The 22128-nt window shown below is 43.8% G+C and overlaps 1 protein-coding gene across 3 annotated transcripts in view; it reads right to left on the reverse strand.

Annotated features, from left to right (window-relative positions):
• The window catches only part of Daam1 (dishevelled associated activator of morphogenesis 1), a 157313-nt gene extending 155908 nt beyond the window's left edge, over positions 1–1405 (reverse strand). For 2 of the 3 annotated variants that reach the window (XM_041658153.1, XM_041658151.1), the window contains exon 1: positions 1300–1405. The gene's annotated coding sequence lies outside the window, so the exon portion shown is untranslated. Of the gene's footprint in view, positions 1–1163 lie in introns of all 3 variants that reach the window. The other variant, XM_041658152.1, reaches the window with a different exon arrangement.
• Positions 1406–22128: the final 20723 nt, after the last annotated feature.

Genomic DNA, 22128 nt, shown 5'->3' on the forward strand with positions numbered 1-22128 from the left:
CGCAGAGCCACAACGAATTGAAACACCAGTGTGAGCTGTTAAGATTCCGAAGGCAAAAGTCACCATGGCAACCGGATTCGTCTTGCAGGCAAACTATGCTTCAATTCACTAGGTCCGGCTCGAATCTCAAGAAACTACCAATTCAATGGGGGCAAAACGGTCACGGGCAGCATTTGCTACGGATGCTCTATGGAGGTTGAAGGTGGGAGACAGGGACTGAAGAGCAAAAAAAAAAATCTATTCCTGAGCACAGTAAAACATGTTATGGGGAGGGGACACAACGCCCCAAACCTTGCCAGTAAGCAACGTGCAAAAGACCTCAGAAGGGTTTGATGAGTGTGTGAGTAAACGAACGAATGAAGCTGATGGAGAAAAGGAAGAGAAAATCCAGAGGACTTTAGAGTTGTCGGACCGGGCCTCGCCTCGCTCTATTCTCCAGTCAGGAGACAAGCCGATCACAAACAGCTGGTTTAGGGCACCAGTTGGATAAACCCGATTATCCAGCCTCCTGCCCCCACAGCGAACCTTATCATTAGGTTATCCGCCACCCCGTCACCCCCAGGGTTCTAAGGAGGGCGTTTAAGCCCCCGCCCAGGTGTCCTTTGCAGGGCTCGATTCGGCAGAGCCAAGACTGAGATGCGCCCTCCAAAGCAGGACGCGGGGAACCCGGTCGGATCCCCGGGAGGCGTATCTCCCCGGGCCGCAGCCAGCCGCCGGCTCGCGGCCTCCGCAACGCCAGGCTTCCCTCTTCTCTGAGCACACAGTAAGCACGGGCACTGCCTGGATTACAGTCACTGCCTCCGCTTTAAAGAGTATGGCTTGACACGAAGGTGCCAGGGATGATCGGGGACCCGCGGCCACCGCAGTGCCCACGATCTTACAGAGCCAGCGGCCCAGGAACGCCACCCGCTGCCGCAGCTCCTGCAGCCCTGGTCCCGGGGAACCCTCGGCCAGGAAGCGAGCTATACCCAGCCGGTTCCACTGCCACAGAGCGCCGAGGAAAGAAAGGAGGGAGGGACCCCATCCTCGGGGACGCCTTCCTTCAGGCTCGCCTCGCTCCGTGCGGCGCTGCAGCCATTTTCCAAAGCCTAGTTTGGCAGCCCGTAGCAGTCTCGGTCCCGTTCCCACCCAGATCCAACCTGAAGGACGAGTTTAATATTTACCTACTGGCCCGGGAGCTCCGGGAAGCAGCCCGAGGGAGCGCCGCCAACAGCGCGAGGAACCAGCACGCCCACCCCGCGCCACGGTGCGTAGCCGCTAATGAATGAGTAGGGCGGGCGAGCCGAAGCGTCCCCTCACCTGAGCAGCTGCTGCATGCTGAAAAGGCCGCTCTGCGTTCCCGGTACAATGGGATCCGGTTAAACAGTTCCCTTCACAGCCGCTCGTAGGTTACCAACTCGCAGGTGACATCACCCACGCCTCGTCTGATAGGATACAATGTGGCATCCACTGCGCATGGACGCCCTGGCTGGGCCCTTAGGATTCAGGGAGTTGTAGTCTCCATCCTGCAGAGAGAGGCGAAATAGCCTTGTCATCCTCGCTAGTGAGAACTACAGTTCCCAAGGTGCCTCTCTTCCCCACTGTGTCCGCCCCTCCCCGCCCCTTCAGACCCGCCCCCTCCCCGCCCCTCAGTCGAGCAGTACCCGCGGTGGTCGTTCAGAAGCCTAGCAGCAAACTGCTTGGCCGAGAGGGAGGGGCACCCAGCGGCCGTGCCCTTTGACTTGACCTCTGTTCTGCGGACTAGCGGGTAGGCTGCGGGCCACGGGGCGTCCTGAGCTCGCGCACACCTACTGGGCACTTTTGGTCTACTGGGCTCTCCTGCCCCCAGCTGGGAAGGGTCCATAAAAGCCTTTCTCTGCCTTCCCAACTCAAAGCCACTAATTCACTGGACTCCAGGGGTTCTGGGTTGAATACCGAGCGAATATTTCCCCGGTCGCCAGGGATCAAGCAAAGCCAGCCGTGGAAGGGAGGAATCCCCTTGCAGCACACTCGCTTCAATTCACCTTCCTTTTCTCTTTCCTTCTCCCCCTTTTTAACCAAGACCGAGTAGCCAAGAAGAAAGCCGGGAACAGCGTAGTCGGCTGACCTGACAGAAAAACTGGCGGCTGTCACTAATGGAAGTGCAGTGTAATTAATAGAAGACAGTCACCACAACCCAGCGTCCGCGAGCCTGCTGCTGTGGAGATAGTACTATCGCACAGCCATGCTTTTGTTCATCCCTGAAGGGACTTCCCGCTCTGGTGGCTCTCAACTCTTCCGAAGACAGCATACATGTCTAAAAATTTTAGTTAATTATGCGTTCATAAAATTGAAAATCCGCAACCCTCCCCCCACCGTCGCTCCCCACACGTTTCCTTTTAAAAATACAAAAATGTTAAAGACCTTAAAGCAAACAGTGTCCTAAAGGGTTGCCCCGATCTTCAGACACCTAAATGCATATTCAAATAGCATGGAATTCTGACCCTTCTGGCAGATTTTGGTTTTAATACATAAAAGTTTTCAGGGTCGTTGTCAAGTTCAATGAATACCAAACATGAAAATTTAACAGGAGCGGGGAGGACAAATATCTGGGTGTCTTTTTACATTAAAAAAAATGTGTTTATTCAACTTTCAGTGGTACTGCTGTGATCAACTCACATGCCCACTTCACCAGCAAAGTTAAGATTTCATACCTCAGGAAATGAAGACTGACAATTAAAATTTCCAACAACTCTTCACCTAATTGCTGGTGGACTATCACCCCTCATTTCCCCCTTTTCATCTCGAAACAGTAAGGTTCAAGGGAAATACATTCTTGGAGCTGGATGAGGCCGTGGAGGAGAGGGGAAGTGTTCTGTGAAAGAGGAGGATTACAGCTGAATTCCCATTTCCTTTTGACAAGCATGTTCCGTACACACCAGACTATTTTCCTCCACCGAAGCAGGATAACGGTGTTGCTCTTCTGATCTACTTGGTCCATCTCAAATATTATCTTAAATGGAAGCCAGACAACACAAATGTTCCCTTAGCCATCAGACCAAGGGAGCAAGCAGTGATGCTCTAGCTAATTGGTAGACTTAATGTATTGCACAGTTCGCTGTGGGAAGATATTCAGAAAGAAACCCGACCTGGGATGATTCTAAAGGCTCCTCCAGTCTTATAAATGTGGAAAGCTTTTAGGTGGAAACATAGGCAGTGAGCTTGAAATTTACTGAGTCAATAAATTGAACGTGGAGCCTTTCTATCAGGCAAGGTTCACCCTTGTAGATGAAAGCATGTTGTTAAGGGATGCTCAGAGAAATAATTTTCTAGAAGAAATCGCCTTTCAGCAAGCTCTCTTGGCTCTCAGCAATAAAGAAAGGGAATAGACTCTTACCCAAAGCAAAAGGATCCATTCTCTGTAACAGAATGCTACAGGGTGTGGCGTGTGGCATAGCTGATCTCCACATATATAAGGAGAGTCTGCACAAAAGACAAAATAGGGAAGTGTGTGTGCATGTATGTGTGTGTGTGTGAGAGAGATTTCTATCAATCAACTCTAAATATAGATAACAGAGAGATTGCATGGTGTTTGAAAATGGTTTTCTGTGAGTGGTGAGGATTTAAACTGATCTCTGCACACTGTTGCATTGGTAACCAAGGGAAACAAGATGGCTCTTTAGCATCAGAAATGCCATCTGTAGACCTGAAATCAGTAGAAGCTTAAACATTTCCATGATGGCATAGAGGATCTCATATTCACACACACATGCACACACATACACGCACACACACTCGTTGTATATGTCTGTATTGAATTCTTTCTGTGAGACTCAGTCTCAAAAACAATGAGAAGCTCTCATTCTTTCTAGCTTAATCTATACTCCAAGCCAAAAAGATTTCTTTACTTTTTCCCTATCATTTTTAAACCACTGATCCTCTCCTAGAATTATCGTACAAAGACTCCACATCCCCCAACAATCACGACTATTAATTAGGAACACTTGGAGCCTTTAAGAATAGACTTGTCTCCATGAAGAGGCTGGGAGACAAAGACATCATGGGGCATGTTGCTGATGTTTCAAAATAACATCTCCAGTCTCTGGTTGCAAGGTTTTACTTCAGGGAGGGAATAAGACACCAACAGAGAATGTGAACGTTTATCACCTTACCTGTGTTGCCATGTAACAGCTTGGTATTTCACAGCAGTTACGACTTTATGCTGAGCCTGGGTTTGGGATTGGGCCATTTTACTGTTTTCAGCCCTGCAACTTTGCTTACCTGTATAACTTATTCTCCCTGAGTCTCAGTTTCCTCACTTGTGTAATAGAATTAGTAAGAATGCTTTGGGGTACTAGATAAGGCATGTAGGAACACTCTTTTGAGGGGGAAGCAGAGTTGGGTGTTAAATAAAGATATTTTAAAATCCACTTGAGCATGAGGGTTCAGAGAAAGGCAGGCTCTCAGAAGAAAGTAGGACACATCTGAAAGCAGGGACCTGGGTTTCATAAAGAGCAGCAGAAGCTAAGGCTTACTCAGACATGAGTGCAACATCCTCAATAGAGAGTTGCCAGAGGCTATTGGCTGCTGTCCACAAAGTGATGATAAGGGCCTATTGCCGAAGACACAACACTTATGTGTCTCATTGAGCACAGGGAAGTCAAGCTGCTGTCTAAGGAGAATCTTCACATCAACTGATTAATGTTCACAGATCTGGAAGGTGCTCTTCATGCTACTGGGGAGGCGGGGGATGCAAGCACCAAACCAGCTACAAACCCCTCTGTCTCTAGTGATGACCTGCCCACAGGCTATGCTGGTGCAATGATGGCATAAACATTGTCAGAGTAACCAACCACTGTCTGAGTGGATTTAAGGCCCATGCTGTGAGATGAAACCCATTCCTGAAACTGCTCAGGTGGTCATGAGCCTGAAACTAGATAGGCCAGAGTCCAAAGGAAAACCAAACTGTTATTCCGCTAAAGGTGCATAGCAATAAAATGACTTTTAATGACTAATGTTAATCTGTTAAAGGAACAAAGCAATAAAATGAGTCCTATACCTACAGATCAGTGTCTCGCCCAGCCATTATCCTCCTCCTACAGTTGCTAGAAAATAATACAAAGACCCACAACTGCGGGGAGTGAGAGACCTTGGAACACACAGTCCGGAATGGGCTGTCCTCTCTGAAACCCCTCCCCTCAGGGCCAGGAAACTCTGTGAAAGAGGAAGCAGAAAGATTGTAAGAGCCAGAGGGGATGGGTGACACCAAGGAAACAGTGTCTTCCAGACCCAAGAGGACGTGGACTCTCAGGGACTGTGGCGGCACGGAGAGGCCCGGCACAGATCCAAGCCAAGCCAAGCTCTAGGACTAAGACGGAGAAGTGGATGTGACCGCCCATGTCTAACCAAGAAACTTTCTCTATTTGACACCGCCTTGCAAGGGAAAAATGGTTTTCTCCCATAGGGTCTCACTGGGGACGCAAATCACATTTAAAGGCAGACCCCTTGCCTGGCAGTTGATGGCAAGGACCAAACAAATTCAATAGTATTTTGTATACTTTTCGTCTCATATTGCTTAGTTTGGGCACTTTGACCTTACTGGTCCTTTGCTTATATATTATGGTTTCCAAATTTGTGTTTTTATGGTGTGTGTGTGTGTGTGTGTGTGTGTGTGTGTGTGTGTGTGTGTTTGTCTACAGGTATATCTAGTTTATCTATTTCTCATGGGTTTTGCTTTGTTATTTTTTGTTTGGTTGTTTGTTTTCTAAAGAAAGACTTGATGGAGTTGGAAGGGTGGGGAGGCATGAACGATATGGGAGGAGATGAAGGAAGGGAAACTGATCAGAATATATTGTATGAAATAAATTATTTTCTATAAAAAAGAGGGGTGCTAGGAAAAACACTTCTGAAACTGTAAAAACTTAGTTCTTACAGTCAACTGCAATTTTCTATGCTGTACCTAATGTTGAACTCGTTTAAGTTAGTTCTTAATCATGTACACCCTACCTTACCCTCAGCCATGAGTAGGAAGGAAAAAAGAGAACTCAGCAGTGGAATGGCGCTGATCCTTGGCCCATTCTTAGATCTGTGACTTCTTCATCCATGGGGCCCAGCAGTCCTCGGGCTCAGGTGGAGCCTTCCCCAGGCTTCCCAGCTGGAGAGGCACTTCTGAGAAGGGAGGCAGAAGGAAGGGAAAGCTTCACCCTCTCTCCTCGTCCCCGGAGAAGCTCTGGATGACATTCCCGTGGGAAGTCACGGTGTTTCCCTAGTTAAAGTTCCAGCTTCGTCTAGGTCACCCTGGCCTGGACTAACAATCGTTTTCTCCTTCTGTCCCTCCAGTCTAGGAATGAGGATGGCCTCCTGCTGAAGATCTCTTGGCTCCCTTTTAGCCTTCTAAGGTCTTTTGTTACAGTTCGCCATCCCATAATTACTCTAGTTTTTAGAAGGACAATTGTTCTAATGAAATGCTAATGTTCTCACGTCTTAGCTAAAGTTCCTCCAGAAACAGACAACAGAAACTTTCTATGGGTAGCTTCTGTAAGAAGAAGAACTTATATAGTGATGCTTATCCTAAGGAACAGGAACCAGACTAGCTCCTTCTTGGGCCTATGCAAGGGGGGGGTTTCCAGACTGTCCCCAGTAGCCTCATCTTGATGTCTTTTCGTTTCACATATAGGATTCCTGAGTGGGGATGGTTGCCCAGTCTCAGGGCAGTATCCCTAGCTTACTACCCACAGTCATGGCTTTCAAGGTGTGAACCCTCAGAGCAACAACGTTGTCATCATCTCCTAGCTATGAGGTGTAGAAATGCCACCGCCAGCCACCACCACCCTTCACAAGCACTCTACCTGCTTCTGACACCATGATTTTACTCTCGCACCTCGCCTATAGCGAGGAGATGGTGTGAGTCTGATGTGACAACTCAGGGCCCGTCTCTGCATGTCTGGGAGCCTTCCCAGAAGGCCAGCAGCACCATAAACCTCATGATAACTTCAAGTGACATTGTGTAATAAAGCTGGTAAACCTGTCAGGCTCTTTATGGTAAAATGTGCTTCTTCTCGAGGGAAGAGGACTTTGTAATGTTCTGAGCCAAAAACTCAATTTAGCCTCCTCAAAGGTATTTGGAAAATATTCATCTCACTGAGGATGGAGAACTAGAAAGGCTGAAGGACAGAACAAGGGGAATGTCATCATATGGAAAGGCAGGACCAGTTGTAGCGATACCGTCAGGCACCGTAAGAGGGAGGAGAAAATAGCCAAGGCACCCAAAGCCCCGTGATCAGTCTCTGAATGGTCCCAGGACATTTGGGGAGACACCTGCCCCCCACATCCTTCATATATCTCAGCTTCCCCCTCTTGCCAGCTGCTTCTTATCAGGCTGACCCATCTATAAAACCAATACTGCTTAAGTTTTTGGCAACTGACCCTGTATGACTACTTTAAATTAATTAAAATTGACTAAAGGAACCAGAGAGACTGCTCAGTGGTTACAAGTGACTGCTTTTCCAGAGGATCCAGGTTCAGTTCCCAGCACCCACATAGAAGACCCTTTGAAACTCCAGTCCCAGGAGATCTGATGCCATCTTCTGGCCACTGCAGGCATTGCATGCCTGTGGTGCACAGATAGACATGCAGGCAAAACACACATACATATAAAATAAATGTTAAAACTGTTCCTTGGAGCCGAGCAGTGGTGGCACAAGCCTTTAATCCCAGCACTTGGGAGGCAGAGGCAGGCGGATCTCTGTGAGTTCGAGGCCAGACTGTCTACAAGAGCTAGTTCTAGGACAGGCTCTGTAGACCAGGCTCCAGGCTGGCCTTGAACTCACAGAGATCTGTCTGCCTCTGCCTCCCAAGGACTGGGATTAAAGGCGTGCACCATTACTGCCCAGCCAGTTTATTGTTTTAAGATATACCATGTGTAAATCACTAGCCAGTAAATCACTAAAAAGACTCAGAACTCCAAAGGAAAATGGCCAGTGACTTTGTGCAGGAAACACACACACACATACATACATGCATGCCTGTATGCTATACATATTCAGAGGTACTCAAGATTATGAGGCATTATAAAGACCCGAATTGGAGAAGACACAAGGCAAACTGCCATCATAAAGGAACAAGCTTAGATATGCCCCATAAAGCTTCATTTGAAAATAATGGGCTGTCTTACAAGATGTAGTAACCAAGCCCTGCTATCCAGAAATGAAAATTGAAAATTAACAAGCAATCTTCATATGAAAACTGCGGCTCAGCTTTCTAAAGTGATATTGAATGACGGCTATATATTAATATGATTGGATTTAAATAAAACGATATAAAGAAGTAAAGCTATCTTCAGAGAGTGCATAGAGCAGGGAACAGGAAAGAGGACTCTGGGATGCTGAAACTTTTCAAGCTTGTCATTCGAGTGCTGTTTGTGTCTTGTAAAAATTCCTTACGCTGCACACTTACGGCTTATCCACATTTATGTATGTACCTTCTATGAAAACAAAACATTGCACAAAGTAAAACTAAGCCAGATTACTCTAAGACTGTCCCCTCAGGAAATTACTTTGTGGAAAAGATAGCTATAGGGGCCTGCTTGTAACCCCAGCCCTGGAAAGACTCAACCAGAATCCCAGGTCCAAAGCCTGTCTGAGATACAGCAAGATCGTGTCAAAGAGAAGGAGGAGGGGGTAGTAGGAGAAGAATGAGAGGGGCACAAGGGGAACAAGGAGGGACAAGAGCAAGAAGAACAGAAAAACAAGAAAATTACTTCATGTGCAGAGTCCAAGAGAACCTGTAAGTCTTGCCACCTGGAAAATAAAGGCCCCCAAATTCCAGACAGTGTGAGAGATTGTCTCAGGGAAGTCTACAGGACTGCCGTGGATAGGAATGATTTTTCAAGACTCTTGTTCCTCACTTTCATACTCTTTGCTGCAGAACTTCAGACACTTGGGACATGAGTGACATTGGCCTTATGGGACCTCAACCAGGGGAGGTAGCCAAGTAGGCAAATAGCATTCTTGTATTGTCCCTAAGCCTTCCAAAAACCAGCACCTGTGGTGTTCTGTGACCTCCACAGGACTTGCCCTTACAGCAGTAGAGACTTACTCAGATGCCTTTGGCCTTCCTGGCCCAGATGCTGTTGGTTCTGAGTCTCTCAGAACTCATCTTCTTCAATCACTCCTGTCGCTGTAATTCTGTACACAGTTCCCAAGTTTCTGCAGAAGATGATCTCGGTCCTTGTCCCTGGAGATAACAATGGTGTTTTAGAAAATGTTTGAAATAAAGATTGCCCATTACCTATTTCCTGTGCACAAAAAATATTTTATGTATTATGAGATCCATGTTCTTCGGGTTTTCCTAATTTTGATAGTTAATTGTGTTCTTTGCAGAGAATTTAGAAAGCACTGCTATTTAAGCTTTAAGCCTCCAAATCAGGAAGAAATATGTCCTCTCCCCTCCGTTCTTTTCATTGAATTTAACATTATTAGTCCTTGATCCTGCATGGCATCTAAGTATGTGAAGGTCATCTCTTATAAAATGAACTATTTCTAACTCTCAGGCATTATCAATACTTTAGGTATGTATCATACATTAACTTTTTTGTCTTTTTTGTTTTGTTTTTTTAAGGTAAGGTCTCACGTAGCCCAGGTAGCCTTGGACTCTACGTGTAGCCAAGGATGACCATGAACTCCTGATCCTCCTCCTCCTACCTCCTAAATGCAGGGGTCACAGATATGGTCCACTGTATCAAGTTTTGCTTTGTCCTCCAAAGTAGAGATACAGAGTAGCAACAGCAGAGTATTTCCATTTAAAGCTCTGTTGCCTGAATACTCAGATATTCGCTACATTACTTACAGATGTTAAGGTTGCTCTGCCCCATTACCTTCCATGTGGGTTCGGCATCCTCTGAAAGAGCTGAGACAAGTTATAATGTGGTTGAGCAGCTGAGAGAACAGTTGGGAAGGAACAGATACCCAGGAGAAAGGGAAGAACTCCTTATACTGCCTAGTTTCATGGCCTTCTCAACCCTACGGGTGTATTAGTCTGCTACGGTGGGAAACAAAACATCGGGTAATATTGCCGCACACAGTCAATGCCTGTCTACAGATAGCTGCTCCTGAGGGCATGAGGAACGGTTAAGGTTTCGCCCTTTCTCATTGGTTTGTTGTTGGTTATATCCTCTATTTGTCTCATCCTACTGTCTTCTATGCATGTGTTTCTGTCTCTGTGGCCAAGTTCACTCCTTTTATATAACTCTAGTTGTATTTGTTTACTTGAACTTGACTACCTTTATTATTCAAGATGAAGTCATTTTTTTTTCTAAAATCAGGGACAGAATTTAACCTGCAACACTCAATAAACCCAAATCACAATGGTATAATCACACAGACTTTCGAGCCGTAGAGTCTTATCAAGATGATGTGATTGAAAATCAGAAAACAGCCTCCTAAAACTTCTCATAAATAGCACAAAGGGAAAACACACAACACACCCAGATGATGTGGAAGCTGAAAGCTGAGTGTGAAGGGTTTGAAGGTGGAGGTCTCCCCTCCAGGTACACAGTCCTGCCACCCCTGGTCAGGAATCCTCAGATGAAGCTCAGCTGAACTTCTAATGGTGAAAAGTCCCTGGCTGTACATTTTAAACAAACCATTCCAAGTTAGCTTTCCAAACATCCCCTGCCGAGGGTGTCATACAGTTTTCATTTTCTTCTCTTTAAGCATCCAGCCTCTGCAGGAGTTCTTTAACCCTAACGTGGACAGTCTGTGTGAAGCAGAACTAGGCATCAAGTTAAAGATAGGCTGAGCTTCCAGAGGAGAGAAAGAATTCTGTTTACTTTTGTTTTGGTTTTTGTAATTCTCTTTGCTGGGAATTATTATCCTGGCAGATGTGTTCAGCTTTGTCCAGAAATATGACAGTGTGCAGGATTTGTATGAGAGCCATGTTTCACAGCGGGTCACACTAGCATTCAGGCACTGGATTTGAAGATTAAGGGCGACTTTAGTCCTGTCCTACATGAGAACCCGATGATGGGAAATTTCTCATGGAAAAGCCACACTTTAATACAATATGTCACAGCATATTATCATCGTGAGAGTATTTTCTCTTCACCAAACTGTGATTGTAACCTTTCCTCCTGGGATTGTCTATGCCCTCTCCCTGTGTCTCAAGCTCCTAAAATAATATTTTGGATTGTCAGAAGACTAGCCATCCAGAGAAAGAGGAAGGGGCGGGCATTGGAATGCTTTATTCTGGCTCTGTCTGCTGCAAGTGACAGGTTTTCTTCTCTGGGATTTATGTTATTGTTTTAGAAAATTACTCTCATTTAAATCTTAACATGGTTAAATCAAGCAAAATACAATCTCATTAGTTTTTGCATATGTGAACTGGTGATTCGGAATAACAGGTCATCTCCCTCTTGACTTCTGCATGTACGTTAACTACATTTGAAGCTGTGCTACCTTTGGCGACAAGCCTACCAGCATTGGAGAGTCTGGTAGCTTTGAGTAAGGTCAACACTAGGGTGGGAATTTCCCAAGAAAACCCAGCTGGTTCAGAGATGAGGACGGAGTTTTAAAGAAAGTTTGGTTATGTCCTGGATTCAGTAGTGACAGATCCCATCCAGCCATCATTTCAGGGAGTCTTTCCCAACACAGATCCCTAGTTAATGTGATGGTAAGAGAGCCCCCTGTTCACATGAGATTGGTGTGAATAGACACTGGTTTATTGTGGCACTGGCCCATGAAGAGCTGTTGTCAAATTTCAGGAGGTTTGTGAACCAGTTTCTAAGGAAAATCAAAATTGAAAATTAAACAGATAACCGAGTAGTAACATATACCTGTAATCCCAGTACCTAAGAGGCAGAGCAAGAAGATTGAGAGTTTGAGTCCAGCTTGTGCTAAATAGTAAGACCACATCTTAAACGGAAATCATGGGAGGGAAATCTCTTTGGTAGAATGTTTGCATGGGCCTGGGATTAAATCCCCAGTTTTGTGATGATGGTGATGATGGTGGTGGTGGTGATGATGATGGTGATGATGGTGGTGGTGGTGATGATGATGGTGGTGGTGATGATGATGGTGATGATGATGGTGGTGGTGATGATGATGGTGATGATGGTGATGGTGGTGATGATGATGGTGGTGGTGATGTTGATGGTGATGATGATGATGATGGTGATGATGGTGGTGGTGGTGATGATGATGGTGATGGTGATGATGGTGATGACTAGCAAGGAGAAAGCTTACTAGTAAAGTCTTGTGTTCTTGTTTGCTTTCTGTTGCTGTGATAAGCACCACGACCCAAAGCAACTCGGGAAGGAAAGAGTTTATTTCAGTTTGCAAGTTACAGATCTTTACTGAGAGTAGCTAAGGCAGGAACTCAAGGCAGGAACATGGAGCAGAAACCATGGAGACTGATAGACTTGCTGTCAGGTGTCCACTCGACTAGCTCTCCTATATAGCTCAGGACACTTGCCCGGGTATGGCACTACCCAAGTGAACTGGACCTTACATCAATAATCAGTCAAGACAGTGCCTCAGTCATGGCCACAGGCAACCCCTCAACTAATGTTCTCTCTTTCCCAGGTCTTCGTTGTGTTGACTAGAAAATCTAACCAGTACCCCTTGTAAGCACAAAGACTTAAGCTCAATCCTTAGGACTTACGTTTAAAACAAAACAAACAACAACAACAACAACAAAATTGCATGAGCATGTAGCCCAGTTCTAGGAAGGTGTGAAATCATGCCGATTCCTGGGCCTTGCTAGCCAGACAGTCTAGCTTACTTGGTGAGTTCCAGACTAGAGAGAGAGACATTGTCTCAAACAAACCTAATAAAAACCAGGTGGAAATGTCCTGAAGAACAACCCCAGGCATTGTCCACTGGCCTCCTTACACATGTATACACTCATGCACACATACCTGCACATACATACACCTGCATGCATGCATGTGAACAGAGGCACACACACAGACACACTAATAATAATGATGATAACAATTACATCTATCAAAATCAGAAGTAACGAATACTCCAAAGTTGTTGCTTGACCATTGTTACTGCATTAAATGTTACTGATATTTTTGCCATTCCTTCTGAATCAGAAATGATGGTAGTCTCCCAGAGCTAGTCACCTCTACACTCAGGGATATTACATTGGTAGTACAGACTCTATCATGACTGAGACAGTTACATCACAGAAATCTGTAAATGTTACAAGTCAGGGTTCCCCTCAGATCCAATGCTTAGCATTCCTGGCCTCTGCATCCCCAAGATTCTAACGAAGAGTGTAAACCTCATCTTACTGCTATGCCGTTATCTGCATTTTTCTCTTATGACTTCATCTTGCCGTTGATGTGTAAAAACGGAGATTCCAAGAGTGTGTCGCTGTATGTGACACATGTAGACAGAAGTAAGGGTGGCGTTAGATTACTTCCCAAGAAAGCCCAGTTCCTCACTGCATTTGGAAGGTCAGAATTTTCTTACGGGAAAAGGGAGTCTGTAGTGATAGGTTAGCGGAGGCTGCTGAGATTTCAAACCAGCCATCGAGAGGCAGGTCAGCCTGGGCGTGATGCAGGTGGGTATCAGACTGGATAAGGAACAAATTCTGAAATAACTATAACTCACTGAGCTGTGTGCTTGCACAGCAGCTTAGGAAAGGGCTCCCCATACCGTACTTAGAAATGTTTCATTCGCATTCAAAGAGTGACCAAGAGCGTGAAGAGTTTTATCAGGCAAATGCTTCCACATAAGGGATTGTTGCTTACCCTGGGGCAGGCTAATTCCCTTGAGGAAGAAAACAACCTTACAAGAAGCTGTAATCTCTTAAAGGATGCAGTTACAGCATCTATTTATCTATTGGTGAACCTTCAATTTATCTACCATCCATTTTCGTTTCTATCCTAAAATTGTCTCCCCAAAATCCATTTTGAGCCCATTTCCCCCTGTTTGTATTATTTCCCTTCTTTCTTTAAAATAAAAAAAAAATATCAATGTTATAAGTGGCAGTCAAGTCCACAGACTAGATTGGAAAAGCAAATACATTCCCTAACAGAATGGAGGTGTTAGCATTGATTTGGCTACCTTGGGAGTCCTTTTGCAGAAACAGGTCTGTCCTTGAAGGAATGAGAGAGAGAGGTCAACCAAGGGAAAGACTTAAGTTGACCCTCACTTGAGACAATAGATGGCACCCAGGGGGACTTCAGTCAGGTGACGTTTGCCTTCAGCACCTCTCTCACCTGTCTTATGGCTCATTTTCTCAGCACTTGGTAATGTCAGCATGGTTCGCATTAAAGCCAAGGAAATGGCAGCTTGGTCCTTGTGGTTTTGCTTCACAGCCCCATTCCCGTTGCTCTTAGAGACTCACTGTCATAGCACTGAGTGTCCTCCACTATAGCCGCCTGCAGGCCAGTACACATCCAGGTTTTCAAAATTGCTTGCTCCCTCCCTTCAAGTCATATCTCATCCATCCCTTCTTCCAACACAGCTCATCTTAGGTGCAACTGAACAATTTACACAAATATTTGAATGACAAATGCTTAGTTTTCCAGAACCATTTGATTATTTTAGGAATGTTGCAGACACAAATTGTCCTTAACTGGCAATATGACAGGAGATTTTTCAAACCTTCACAGACTTCCGTAGCTGTTAGGGCAGGTCATCTTCATATCTATGCCATCACTGTGTTATTTCATTCTCTTCTGTCCCTTTCTTTGCTCTTCCGTGGAATGTCCATGTCTTTGCTACTGATTTAATTTGTTTACTATTGTGTTCATGTGTGCAATTGTGTGTGTGTGTGTGTGTGTGTGTGTGTGTGTGATGTAAATGTGGGGGCATGTGTGCCATGGCAGTCAAAGCATCACTTTGTGGCGTGGGTTCTCTTCTTTCCCCTTTAGATGGGCTCTGAAGATTGAGCTCAGGTTGCCAGGCTTGCTTGACAGGCACCTTCACCTTGTTCTTTTTGTCTTTTGTTTATTATTATTAGTATTAGTAGTAGTAGTAATTTTATTGTGCTTCAGCATTTTGGCTACAAGTATGTATGTGTACCAAATGTGTGGGTGGTGTCTAAGAGGTCACAATAAGAGTGTTGGATCCCCTGGAACTGGAGTTACTAATGGTTGTAAACTAATTTGTGGTTGCTGGGAACAGAACCTCAGTCCTCTGGAAGAACAAACACTTCATCTCTTCAGCCCCATATGAATGTCATTTTCATATTTTTGTGGCTGTATCATTTTCTAGACTCAACATTCCAGGATAGAACTATTGGGTCCTCTGCAATAAGGACTCAATCACTGACAAACCATTTTTTGGCCCTTAGCTTCATTTTTTTTTTTTTTTTGAAACAAGATCTCACTGTGGAAGCCAGGCTGGCCTGGAACTTGAGGATCTGCTCCTGTCTTAGACTCCTGAGCCCCAGCATTACAGACGCGTGCCTCTCTCATCCAGCCGTTAGACTTCTAAGTGCTCTTTTGTAACGAAATATGTTGAGATTTTGCTAAACATTGCAAATGAAATATTGTGATTTTCCCAGAATATTATACTATGCTGTTTATCTTTTTATTACATTTTGTTTTACGGAAATAAAATGAAAGTTCACAAAGCATTTTGGGGGAAAGAATATTGGAATAGAGAAAAGTAAAGGATTCCTAGAGTCACACTTTTAGAGACTTGCCTAATGTGAGGTTTTTTTCTTTTTCTTTCTTTCTTTGTTTCTCTCTCTCTCTCTCTCTTTTTTTTTTTTAACAAATTCCTCCCTTTGACCCAAAGGTTTTCTATAACTGACCAAAGCTGGATTTTAGCTAATCCTTGTTTTGATAATAGCCCACTGGTACAAGCAACCGCAGAAGAAGAAGTATTTCAAAATTAAATATTATAATCTCATAAGCCTTTTTAGGCTTATATGTTAAAATCCCTATGTTCCCCACAAAGATTTTCTTTTGTAGGCGTTGGAAAGCTTCTGGCCACAAAGGATGGATTAAATCAAATTGTGTATGTACAAACGCTGGAGGTAGATTACAGATATATGCATTATGTATAAAGTTAAACATATCAAGAGTCCTAAGAGGTTCTAGTACTGCCCAGTTCCGATCCTATCTTACTGGGCTCTACAATCTATATTCGGTTAGAGGAATACTTGTCTAGCTTGTATAGAGCCCTAGCACAATCCCCAGCCATGCATAAAACAGGTGTGGTTATGTGAATCTGTTATCCCAGCACTCTGGGGGAAGAGCAGGGGAGTCTGAAGTTCACAGTCATTCCTAGCTACATAGCAAGCTAGAGGCTAAGCCTGAGATATATGAGACCAAATCTAAAATAAGTAAATAAATAAGTCTATATTCACATCACAATTTTTTCTGTCCAAATTTCTCTTCATAGACAAAGGTTTTTCCTTGTGGCAAATATTGAATGCATATTTTATTTATGATTCTAACTCCATTGTTCCCTTTTCTTTTAGAAAATACACTCCTTGAAGTTTTCTGTGTAGCAGAGCGCCTCTGATACTGTGTTTCCTTTAGCAGCATTTTTCAGGGACAGCCAGAACTCGATTGTCTTCCCAAGGTCAGCCTTCACTCTTTAGTAATGTGTTCACCCATGAGTGATGATAGCCCATCTACAAACACAAACACTAATAAAAATACATAAACACTGATGGACAGCCACCAGGTGTAGCCAGCAGAAGGGAGCTGGCATTGATAGGCAATGCTACGGATCATCTCCAACGGAATCTAGAGGTATTTCCTCCACAGTGGCCAAGCCGCCCCGCAAATCCTAGGACGGAACCGTAGCCCCAACCTTGAGGAACTGAGATACTAAGAAGATCAAAATGAGAGCCCCTCTCATTAAGTCACAAGGAACTCCAACAGAGAACTCCCTTGGCCCCTTAGGGAAAGTTAGAGAGAGGTATTTTGAAAATGGAAACTGTCCTGTTTAAAATAGATCAAAAGACAATAGCACCTGCTGACGTTCCATTCTTCGAGCATGACTCTCTGATCTAGAAATGGAAGATAAGCCGATGCCTGTGGACTCAAGCCTTCGGAGGAGCGATGTCTGAAACGGTGCAAAGGGGGCGAGGGGGCAGTTGTTGGGCAGCGGACACTAGGCTGAGGTTGGGCGTGAAGAGCTAGTGCGCCGCAGCAGAATGGAGACAGACAGTTACAGCTATGAGTCACCAAAGGCTGGAGCGAAAGATTTTCACTACCAAGAGATCACACAGGGGCTGGGGAGATGGCTCAGAGGGTAAACCTGCTCAACAAGACGGACAGCTTGGGTTTAACCCTCATAGAGGTGGAAGGAGAAGACCAAGTCTACAATGCTCTCCTCTGATGTACCCACCCCATACACACATCATGCATATGTAATGATTAAAATAAGGAATTTCTCTTTAAAGATGTATGTTTGAGGAGATACCAACACAGCCTGTCCATACAGGCAAACATGCGGTAGCCCATTAATGTGCAAATAGTTTATGTGTTTATAGATTTAATTTTTCTCAAAAGCTAAGGTTGGGGCTGGAGAGATGGCTTAGCAGTTAAGAGTACTAGCTGCTCTTGCGGAGGTTTCAAGCTCAGGTCTCAGCACCCACACAGCAGCTCACAACTGTCTGTTGAGTTCACAACTCCCGCTCCAGCGGATCCGACACCCTCTTCTAGGCTCCACAGCTACTGGGTATATTGATATACTTATATACACACAGAAAAAGCATTCATGCACATAAAATAGAGATGAATAAAAATCTTTTTTTTTTTTTTTTTGGTTTTTCGAGACAGGGTTTCTCTGTAGCTTTGGAGCCTGTTCTGGAACTCTCTTTGTAGACCGGGCTGCCCTCGAACTCAGAGATCCTCCTGCCTCTGCCTCCCAAGTGCTGGGATTAAAGGCGTGCGCCACCACCGCCAGGCATGAATAAAAATCTTAAAAGCTAATATTGCAGCTTATTTCTCTAGTCTCAACAAATATCTAAAGATTGCCCTAATATTAAACTGATTTTGTTTTAAAATAGACATGATTAGGGGGCTGGAGAGATGGCTCAGTGGTTAAGAGCATTGCCTACTCTTCCAAAGGTTCTGAGTTCAATTCCCAGCAACCACATGGTGGCTCACAACCATCTGTAATGAGATCTGGTGCTCTCTTCTGGCCTGCAGGCATACACGCAGACAGAATATTGTATATATAATAAATAAATATTTTAAAAAATAGACATGATTAAATTAAGCTAATAATTTAATTTGAAAACATGCATACAGGAAAATTCAACTTTAACATTTTAATTAGCCATATTCATAATATTATTTTAACATGCAATTTAAGAATTAATTAGTAGATAACTTGCACTTTTTATACAAAGTCTTCAATATATTTTACTCGTATAACATATCTCACTTCAGACTAACATTATTAAGGGATCAATAAATACATGAGGCCAGTATTGCCATGAGGAGCAGGGCTAATCTAGAATACTCAACTCAGAGGGTACTTTGTGTACTACAACTCACACTTATTGAAGATTTGAAGTATTTCACGGTTCCTTTTCCAGCTACCATAGCCAGATACTCGTGGCAGAGAGGAAGGGACCAGTTTCTTTACTCCTAAAATTTTTTAGTCTTCCAAGGAATGGTCAGGCAACACTTGCTATCATCAAAGGAATTTAGGGACTCAAAGGGGTCCTTTGTCAAAGGCAGGCTTTCTCTGTGATGGATCAGAAGCATTCTTTGCATTCTGGGGAATCTGATTTATGTTCTCTCGGGCTCATCATCCATTCGGGAGGCCTGGGCCTGGCTGTCTGCACCGTCCTCTCTGTGGTTTGGATTGAGAGGAATTCTCCAATCCATGCTACTCTTTCTCTATGGGACCTCCTGAAATAATGTGCTCTGGGAGCTTTTCCTAACCCTCTGGTCTTCTTTACGAGGCCAAGGCTCTTCCTCAAGAGTGGAAGCCAGAACAGTAGACTCCATTTCTCCCGTTGCCAAGACAGCTCACTCGCAGGTACCATTGCGTACCATGCTTTGTGGTCTGCTGAGATCGGCATCGTAAGGAGGAGCCGGCATTTATGAGATAGTGCGGGTGTCTGATGGCTACTTTCTGACAAAAGCGTCCACATTTCCGGATATGAAGGGATCTGTGAGGGTGCCGAGACCTGGGGCCAGGCCTTGTGGGGAGCTCCAGTTTTCAAAATAATGAATTAGTTAGTTCATCGCATTTATTTCCCGAGACAGCATCTTGGGAGTTCATGCCGTCTTGAACACGAGTGTCCTGGCTGTTGTTGGTTTTTGTTTTTGTTTGTGAATTTAACACAGTCTAGGAAGAGGAAACTCAATTGCGCAAATGCCTCCATCTGACTGGCCTGTAGACAAGTTTGTTGGGCATTTTCTTGATTAATGATGGATGCGGGAGAGCCAAGACCACCGTGGGTGGTGCCCCTCCTGGGCAGGTGGTCTTGCGTGACCAAGCCATTGAGAAGCATTCCTCTGCGGCCTCTGGTGAGTGTTTCTGAAATGAGAGCGGTGTGTGTACTAAGTGGAAAGACTGAGCACCAGTCAGGGAGGTGAGCTTTACTCCTGACCTTTCTTTTCTATGCATACTTGAGTTCTTATTTTGCTCATTAACTTGAACTTTATTTTTCATTGCTAAAACTTTCTTTACATAAGTTAGAAAATACAGAGAAACAGGAAGTTACCCATAAACTAATTCCTCAGAAATGCTCACTTTTGAATGATCCCCTAACATAACTGTTGTTTGCATCTGCCTTTCTTAAACTTTAATAATGACCTCAAGCTTCACTGTAAGCTTATACACGTCTATCTCTATTTTACCTTTTAAATTGTTCATGTGCATGTGTGTAGGCGGGTGCATGTGTGTGCGTGTGTGTATGTAGGCATGTTTATGTGGAAGGCAGAGGGTGGCTTTCCAGACTGGTTGGCACTCTACACCTCACTGAGGTAGGGTGATCTTGCTGTCTGCTGTGGTGCTGTGTGCTCCAGGCTAGCTGGCCTAGAACCTTCTGGGTGACTCTGCTGATACTTCTCATCTTGCCTTTGGATCCCTGGGATTACAGATGCTTCCCACTGCCTCTGTTTGTTGTTGTAATGTGGACTCTGGAGAGTGAGCTCTGATCATCAGGTTGAGAGGCAAGTAGCTTTTTTTGTAACCTGCTGCCCTCATTAGCATCCCCTGTCATCTCAGCAATGCCTAGAATCACTGCAGAGTCTCAATTAAAGAACTATTTTTTTTTATCTTGTTGGCTGTTGGGCTGTGCGTGAAGGGTTGTTTTAGTTGTTAAGCAATGTGGGAAGGTCTATGCTACTATGGGTGGTATAACAGGTGGTCCTGGACCGAATGAAGACTCTGAATATGAGCCTGAGCCACCTAGAGAGAGAGAGCCAGCACTTTAGGTTTTCCTCTTTAGGCTCCTAGCTAAGTTCCTGCACTGACTTCATTCCGTGATGTGCTATGACTTTGGCGTGTAAGCCAAATAAACCCTTTCCTCCCCTGAGCTGCTTTGGGTCACAGGCTTTATTACAGCAGCAGCAGGGAAGCCAGGACACCTACTGAGCCAGAGCCCTTGCCCCCATCTTGTTTTAGCTACAGGTTTCCTAAGGTATAATTGAAATAACTCTCATTTTAGGACTTTTAAGACGTTTTCTCGCTTTATAGGTGCTGCAGAGTTAAGCCAAGGCCTGGAACATGTTAAAAGTGTGTTCAGTACCACTGAGCCCCAAACCTTATATTATCTGTTTGTACAATACTGTGTTAAAACATTTAGAAACACTTTGTACTGTTTTACAGAAATAATATTATTCTACTTACACCATGCTGTAATTTGCTCTTCTTATTCAGTGATTGATGTGGGATTCCCCTCTGAATGCTGTGAATATGTTTTATTACCATTGGTTAATAAAGAAACTGCTTCAGCCTATGGCAGGGCAGAATATAGCCAGGTTGGAAGATTTATATAGAGAAAGTAAATGGAGTCAAGGAGACGCCATGTAGCTGCTGAAGGAGACAGACACTGCAACCTTATGTGGTAAGCCACAGCCTTGTGGTGATACACAGAATAATAGAAATGGGTTAATTTAGCTAGCTAGAAATACACATAAGCCATTGGCCAAGCAGTGTTGTAATTAATATAGTTTCTGTGTGACTAATCGGGTCTGAGTAGTTAGGAAATGAATGAGCAGCCCCCTTCTACAAGCGATGTTTTTAAATCTATCTTCATTCAGTTATCTATAAGTCAATCTCTTCCCCTGACATTATGACTTTACCATCTCTTTTTTGCCAATTTCCTATGTATGGAAAATTTAACCTACCCTTCCTCCACAATGGATTTACATGCATGCCCTTTTTAAGATACCTTTTTTTTAAAAAAAAAAAACTCCTTTATTTTATTTTCTGTATGTGAAAGTTTGTTTGTCTATATGTCTATATCCCACATGTGTGTTTGGTGTCCCTGAAGGTCAAAAGAAGGCATTGAATCCCCATGAATTTGTAGATCTACAAGAACAAGTGCTCTTCACCGCTGAGACATCTCTCTAACCTCAGTGTGCACGTCATTTGTCTTTCTCTTTGTGAATGCATGCTTTCCTAAACACCCAACGGCAGGACAAAAGTATTGGGCAAAAGAGTTCAATACAGCAATTGAAAAATAGATGGTATATTTTCAATCTGTGTATGTAGCTTTCTGTCAGCAGTATAAATCATCCATATCTCATTTCCAGAGTTCCAAAGCTTGCTATTGGAAAAATAAAGTTGTTGACTTCTAGATAAAAGATACCATATTATTTTACATTATTGGATTCGTAATGGGGCTAAGTGAGTTTCTCAATTTTTATTAACTAAATATATACTTCTTTCTATATATAATTTTCTAATTTTAATCTTAGAAATAGTTCCTTTGTGGCTGAAGACTACATTTTAAAGGTTTCAGAAAATGTTTAGAAATTTCCATTGAAAAATTTTGTAACTATTTTTATCCTGTAAAATCATGATAAAATAACCTATTTTCCATGTTATCCCAAAGCTCTGATTACTCATTTTAATCTTATTATTACAAATTGATCAGAGAAGTGAAAAGTATATGCTGTTTGATTTTTTCATATTTACTGGCAAAATTAGTTTTTTTTATTTATTTATAATACAGTCATGCTTTCTTTATAGATCACACTTTATATTAGCAACATTTTAAAAA

The sequence above is a fragment of the Microtus oregoni genome, unplaced genomic scaffold, assembly GCF_018167655.1.
Source record: "Microtus oregoni isolate MIOR12 unplaced genomic scaffold, Mior012 000009F_ref0000495, whole genome shotgun sequence".
In the NCBI taxonomy this organism is placed as follows: domain Eukaryota; kingdom Metazoa; phylum Chordata; class Mammalia; order Rodentia; family Cricetidae; genus Microtus; species Microtus oregoni.